This window comes from Hevea brasiliensis, chromosome 12 (assembly GCF_030052815.1).
Source record: "Hevea brasiliensis isolate MT/VB/25A 57/8 chromosome 12, ASM3005281v1, whole genome shotgun sequence".
Lineage (NCBI taxonomy): Eukaryota > Viridiplantae > Streptophyta > Magnoliopsida > Malpighiales > Euphorbiaceae > Hevea > Hevea brasiliensis.
The window spans coordinates 29152617-29160445 of NC_079504.1; the positions used below are offsets into that span (position 1 = coordinate 29152617).

At 35.5% G+C, this 7829-nt stretch overlaps 1 non-coding gene across 1 annotated transcript; it reads right to left on the reverse strand.

Annotated features, from left to right (window-relative positions):
• Positions 1–107, reverse strand: LOC131171588 (small nucleolar RNA R71). The gene has a single exon (XR_009142248.1). It is a non-coding gene; the product is annotated as a small nucleolar RNA R71 (small nucleolar RNA).
• Between the last annotated feature and the right edge of the window lie 7722 nt (positions 108–7829).

Below are 7829 nucleotides of genomic sequence, written 5' to 3' on the forward strand. Positions count from 1 at the left end.
CATTTGAGGAATTTGATGGTAGCTTTCAGACCAAAGGATGATGAAACTTTGTATAAATCTTGGATGAGATTTAAGGAGCTTGAAAGGCAATGTCCTCATCATGAAATACCCAAATGGATGATTGTTCAGAATTTCTACACCAGAGTTACTCCAGCCATAAGAAACACAATTAATTCACAAGCAGGAGGAGATTTCATGAGAATGACAAGTGAAGAATGCTATGATCTATTAGAGAAAATTGCATTGACAAGTGAAGAATGCTATGATCTATTAGAGAAAATTGCTCATAATATCTATTTGTAGGGAAATCCTAGAGCACTTGAGCCAAAAAAGGCTAAGATCTATAAACTTGACTTAGTTAGCTTCATAAATACAAGATTTGATCAGTTGACTCAGCTTCTTAGTGATTTTTGCACAAAGGCAACAGTCTCAACTCCTATAACTATGCAACAAGTTGCCTACACCGATGGAACCCAAAGTTGTGGAGTTGATTACTCTTCTTATGGTGATGATAACTTGCAAGAACAAGTTGCTTATGCTGGAGGATTTCAACAGAAACCTATGGGAAATGCTTATTCTAATGTGAACAACTCAACATGGAGACCACAAGTAACTTTTACTCAACAAGGTCAAAGCTCAAACTATGCTCATAACCAGTAGTATATGTAGCAGAATAGGCCTCAATTTCAAACAGAATTTCAGCCCACAAGGCAACCACCTCCTGGATATCAATCAAGAGTACAACAACCCCTTCCACCTCATGAACCAAAGCCAACCTTGGAAAACATGATAGAGAAATTTTTTGCTGAACAAAGCAAGATGAATAGCAAATTGGAGGAAGAAATGCAACACATGAGACAAACTATGGATCAATTGTAAGCCCACAACCGTATATTGGAGACTCAATTAGCTCAACAAGCAAGCTCATCAGGATCTAAATCCTATGGCAAACTACCTAGCCAACCACAAAACCCCTATGAACAATGTAAGGTTGTGACCTTGAGAAGTGGTCAGAAAGTTGGTCAAGAGAGTGAAAACAAGAAAAAAGAAAAAGAGAGTACAAAAGAAGAAAAATCAGTTGAGAGCAAGAAGAATGAAAAAGAAGAAGAAAGCAAAAGTGAGCAAGATGAGGGAGAGAAGCCATACATTCCACCTGAACCTTAGAAGCCCACCCTTCCCTACCTTTAAAGAGATTCATCAAGCAGAAGCTAGACAAATAATTTGGAAAATTCCTTAAAGTGCTAAAGAAGTTGTATATCAATATGCCATTCACTGAGGCACTATCCCAAATGCCAAGTTATGCCAAGTTTTTGAAGGAGATTCTTACTAACAAGAGAAGGCTAGAGGATTATGATACCATTAACTTGGGAGAGCAATGCAGTGCTATAATTTAGAACAAGTTACCTCCCAAACTCAAAGATCCAGGTGTATTTTCTATTCCTTGTCATATAGGTGATAATTGTGTGACAAATGTCTTATGTGACCTTGAAGCTAGCGTCAGCTTAATGCCTCTTTCAATATATGAGAAGCTGAATATGGGAGAGTTAAAGCCCACAAACATGTATCTTTCATTGGCTGACCGTTCAATTAAGTATCCAGAAGGCATTCTAGAAAATGTGCCTATCAAGTTTGGGAAATTCTACATTCCAGTGGATTTTGTCATTTTAGATATGGAAGAAGACACAAAAATTCCTATCTTGTTGGGAAGACCATTTTTGTCACAACTGGTGCTTTAATTGATGTAAAGGGTGAGAAATTAACACTTAGAGTGAGAGATAATCAAATAATATTCAACATCAATCCAGCCATGAAGAGAAAACATGAAGAAGTTGAGTCTTGTTTGCGGGTAGACATCATTGATGAGATTGTTCAAGAGCATTTCAGAAGAAGCTATCCACAAGATCCACTTAAAAACTGCTTAGTCCATGGTAGGAGCATTGATGATGACAATCCTCACATAGCTGCTTTTGCACAACACTTGGAGAGCTCACCACCACATCCTGAAGCTACAATTTTTCAGCTTGAAGAAGTGCAAACTTTGGATATTAAACCACCATCATTAAAGGTAGAGGATGCCCTAAAGTAAGATCTTAAACCTCTTCTTTCCAAACCTCAGGTATGCTTTTCTTGGACCCAATGAAACATATCCTGTTATAATTAATGGATCTTTGACTGATATTGAGATTGACAAATTGATGAGAGTTTTGAGAGAATATAGGAGAGTTTTGGGCTATACAATTGATGATATAAAGAGAATTAGTCCAACAGTTTGTATGCATATGATTTTCCTAGAGCCAAATAGTAGACCTTCTATTGAACACCAAAGAAGATTGAATCCTACAATGAAGAATGTTGTGAAAAAGGAAATCCTAAAATTACTAGCTGCTAGAATTATTTACTCTATTTTTGAAAGTGAGTGGGTAAGTCCTGTGCATATTGTACCAAAAAAAGGTGGAGTGACAGTTGTTCAAAATGAAAATAATGAATTGATACTAACTAGAACTGTTACAGGTTGGAGAATGTGCATAGACTATAGAAAGTTGAACAATGCTACAAGAAAAGACCATTTCTCCCTCCCTTTTATTGATCAAATGTTAGAAAGATTAGCCAAGCATTCTTATTTTTGTTATTTGGATGGATACTCAGGATTTTTTCAAATTCTAATACATCCAGTCATCCAAAAGACTAAGAGAAAACTACTTTTACATGTCCTTATGACACCTTTGCCTATCGAAGGATGCCATTTAGATTGTGTAATGCACCTGCCACTTTTCAAAGGTGTATGATGGCTGTTTTTTCTGACTTTATTGAAGAAATTATGGAGGTTTTCATGGATGACTGTTCAGTATATGGTACTAATTTTAATTCATGCTTGACTAATTTGTTTAAAATTTTGCAGAGGTGTGCTGATAATGATCTAGTGTTAAACTGGGAGAAATGCCACTTCATGGTCCAAGAGGAGATCATTTTAGGGCATTTGATCTCAAACAAGGGAATAGAAGTTGATAGAGCCAAGATAGAAATTATTGAAAAAATGCCCCCTCTAACCATTGTCAAAAGAGTGCGGAGTTTTCTTGGACATGCTGGATTTTACCGGCGATTTATTCAGGATTTTTCTAAAATTACTAAACCCTTAACAAATCTTTTGAGTCATGATGTTAAATTTGATTTTAATCAGGATTGTATGGATGCTTTTTGCAGATTAAAGATGGCATTAACAATAGCTCCCATCATGCAACCACCGGATTGGACTTTGCCATTCGAAATCATGTGTGATGCAAGCGAGTTTGCTGTTGGAGCTGTCCTTGGCCAGCGGAGAGATAGAAAACCTTATGCCATTTACTATGCAAGCCGAACCCTTGATGAGGCTCAAGTTAATTATGTTACAACTGAAAAGGAGTTCCTTGCGATAGTATTTGCACTTAATAAGTTTCGTTCTTATTTGGTCAACTCAAAGGTAATTGTTTTCACTGATCATGCAACAATAAGATATTTAATGAGCAAGTAAGAAGCTAAATCTAGGTTGATTAGATGGATTTTGTTACTTCAAGAATTTGATTTAGAAATAAGAGATAAAAAAAAGTGTTGAGAATGTGGTGGCTGATCACCTTTCTAGGATAAAAATTGAGAACAATGATGATGATATTGTGCCAATTGATGAGTTTTTTTTTTTTATAAATAAGTAACTGTATGTTTTGAAATCTGCACTTTCATGGTTTGCTGATATTGTGAATTATTTGTCTTGTGGTATCTTACCACCTGATTTATCTTGGCAGCAAAAGAAAAGATTCTTGCATGATATTAAATTTTATTCTTGGGAAGAGCCTCTTTTGTTTAGGAGATGTAATGATTGAATAATTAGGAGATGTATACCAGAGGAAGAAATAAATGATGTTATTTACCATTGCCATTCCTCTGAGTATGGAGGTCATTGTAGTGTCTCAAAAACTATTGAAAAGGTCTTGACATCAGGTTTTTATTGACCTCATATGTTTAAACATGTGAGAGATTTTGTAAGCGAGTGTGATAGGTATCAAAGGGTAGGTAATATTTCAAAGAGAGATGAGATGCCCCAACAATCCATATTAGAAATTGAATTGTTTGATGTGTGGAGAATTGATTTCATGGGGCCATTTCCATCCTCATATGGAAATAAATATTTCTTGGTAGGGGTAGACTATGTGTCTAAATGGGTAGAAGCTATTGCTACACCTACTAATGATGCAAAAGTTATGGTGAAATTTCTTTAAAAATTTGTTTTGACTAGATTTGGTGCCCCACGTGCCATAATCAGTGATGGTGGTAGCCATTTTTGCAACCACCAATTTGAAAAGCTAATGAGAAAGCATGGGGTAAAGCATAGGATTGCCACACCTTATCACCCTTAAACAAATGGCCAAGTAGAAATCACAAATATAGAACTTAAGCAAATCTTGGAGAAAACTGTCAGCAAGTCTAGAAAAGATTAGTCCCTTAAGTTAGATGATACTCTTTGGGCATATAGAACAACCTTTAAAACTCCCATAGGAACTACGCCTTATAGGTTAATTTTTGGGAAATCATGTCATTTGCCCGTAGAGTTAGAACATAAAGCTTATTGGGCAATAAGAGCAATCTATTTTGATTTACAAGTTGCTGGACAGAAAAGGTTATTGCAACTTGATGAGTTAGAAGAATTGAGACTTGACGCTTATAAAAATGTTAGGATCTATAAATAAAGAACTAAAAAATGGCATGATAAGCATATAAAGAAAAAGGACTCTAAAAAAGGAGATTTGGTACTCTTATTCAATTTAAGGTTAAAACTATTTCTAGGAAAACTAAAATCAAGGTGGTCAGAACCATTTAAAGTTGTAAAAGTTTTCCCTCATGGTGCTGTGAAAATTTTTGGTGAAAAATCTAGTAATTTCAAAGTGAATGGGCGAAGGTTGAGATATTATTCAGTTAGTGAACCCATTGAGAAGAAAGCAACTGCTATCTTTCTCATTTTCCATGAGATTCTGGTTGAGTAAGGTCAAGCTAAAGACCTAAACTTAGCATTTTTGGGTGTAACCCACAATTTTTCACTGATTCTTTATTTCTTTCATATTTTTGTTTTAAGTTTTCTATACTCTTTATTTAGAGTTTGACATTGTTCTGATTTTCTTGTGCAGATGGGATACCATGCATTGCAAGCAAATGAGAACTTGTCATTCTGTTTTAGTTCTAGTTTTAAATTTTAGTTTTAAATTTGTTCCTTTATACTTTTCATCTTTATATGGCTGAATATTTGCTAGTTGGTTTTGATCTTTTTGTCGATCTTAAGAGAAAGTACTCTGTCATTTTGGTTTAAAAAGAAAATCATTTGAATGTGGATGTGTGAATTCGTGCTTTGTAAATTTTTAATGAGTATTTGATGAATACAACAGGTTGAGCAATTAGAACTCATATTATGAAGGTCTTATCACTTGAACTTTAATTTATCTCAATTTTCCAGATATTGTGCAACTTTATCAAATTTGGACAGAAAGTTACACAACCCCTTACACAACCAATTTGGGTTTGTGTTGTAGCTTGTGTTCGCTGGACACCAATTTGGACAGAAAGTTCTACAACTTGCGGCACAATCAATTTTGGCTTATGTTGCAGCTTATGTTCACTGGGCACAATTTCGGACAAAAAGTTGCATAACTTCCTACACAACTTGCATGCTTATATTCTAACTTGTGTTGTTTATTTGGTTTTGCAGGTTGACAACCCAATTCACCAAAATGGGCCCACATCCAAACTCTTCAGCCCACCTGATTTCTAAGCCCTTTTCATTTTTCATTTTAAGGCCTTACCCATACTTATTAAAATAGAGCGCAACCCATTTTAAAATTCATAAACACATTTCTTTTTAGCCCAATAGCCCAACCCATTTCTTTTAAAACCCAATAACCCATATTTATTTTACAAATCTAAACCCATTAACTAATCTTTAATTATATATATAAAAAAAGGCTAGGATAACAATCAAATAGAGCTCAAGACGACATCAATACTCAAACAAAACTCATATTTACATTTCAAGAAGTTAAAGTTTTTTTTATTTTGGGATTAATTTTTTATAAGTATTGTATATTATTGTACTCAATCTGTTACATTCTGATCTCTATGTTGGCAATCTTTGGCACTTGATCACATGAAGGAATGAGTAGGTGAATCCTTGTACATACATTCGGGAACTGGATACTTTGTGACATCTCTTCTAACTTGCTATCCCTTAGTTTTGGTTGCCCTAAGGTATCATAGTGCAAGTCCTTTCTTGCTATTTGCCCTCTCGCATAACTTAACTTATCAGCTCTAAGTGGGTGCTTCCCTGTTAAGTAATTATACATCTAAGTCAATGCTATTATTGCCATCAACCCACACCCACTTGAAAAAAAAAAGAACCCAATGGGTTCTTTTTGCAACCATAATTAGTTCTAAATATATACATGTCCATTAGGAAATTGTTTCGTTGATTCTTAAATGCATTTTGGTGTATGAGACAAAATTGTGTGCCTATGCACACACTTATCACCATTCCAAGTTGGCCTTATCATTCATATTTTCTGAATATAGTTGAAAGAAAAGGATGCTGAGAAAATAAAGCAAATAGAGTGTTATGTCTCTCCTAATGTCAGAAAAAATAAGGATAAGCCTAAAATTTTTCTCCTACTGGTATTAATTTATTTATTTCTGAAAATATGGAGTTAAGGTGTTATAACAAGCATGCAAATTTGAGGCACATACATAAATTGCACAATCACATAGTATAGAAAAGAGAAGAAGAATAACACAGGATTTAACGTGGTTCAATCGTAAGGTCTACGTCTACGGACAAGACAAGAGAAAAAAAAGTTCCACTATGATGAAAAGAGGAAGATACAATCACTCAAAACTCTTAAACCCTAACTTCAGTATGTTTTCCGAATATCTCACAACTCTACCGTAAATGGCAGAATATTACAATATTTACATTGGTCCATACTGTGGGGGCGTTGCCCCCTCACCCCCAAAGAGATCAATGGTGGGCTTTGGGCCCGAGCCTATCAGCTCGTGCCCTTTACTACCAACACAAATCTCACTTTTTATCCTAATTGGGTCGCAGCGCAAAACTTTTGGATCGGATTACAATTTGAGTCCATGAAGACATATCCAAAATTGAAGCCATATAAAAAAATAACAATTCTTCCCTTTGGCTTGAATTCTCCCAATCATCAACAAAATAATCACAAACACTCTATCTTGCTGTATGCCCTCGCAAGGGCATTACTGAGCACTACAAACACTAACTAAGTCTAGGCAATGCCTAAACTTGCTGACTGAGACTCCCTTGGTCATCATATATGCTGGATTGTAACGTGTAGAGACTTTCTGCACAATTATAGTCCCTTAAGATACAATGTCCCATATGAAGTGATATCTGACATCAATGCGCTTAGTTTGCTCATGGTACATCTGATTCTTTGTGAGATGTATTATACTTTGGCTATCACAAAACACTGTTGGCTTGTTCTATATCAACCCAAGATCACCCACCAAATCTTGTAATCATAAAGCTTCCTTTACTGCATCTACTAAGGCCATATATTCAACCTCTGTGGTAGACAAAGTAACTGTAGCTTGCAATGTTGCCTTCCAACTGATAGCACTTTCAGAAAGAGTAAACAAATAACCTGTCAAAGATCTCCTCTTGTTTAAGTCCCCTGCAAAATTTGAATCCACATAGCCAACAACTGAATCACTCATCATGGCCTTGTCAAATGTCAGACCAACATCTGTAGTGCCCTTTAAATACCTCAAAATCCATTCCACTACTAGCC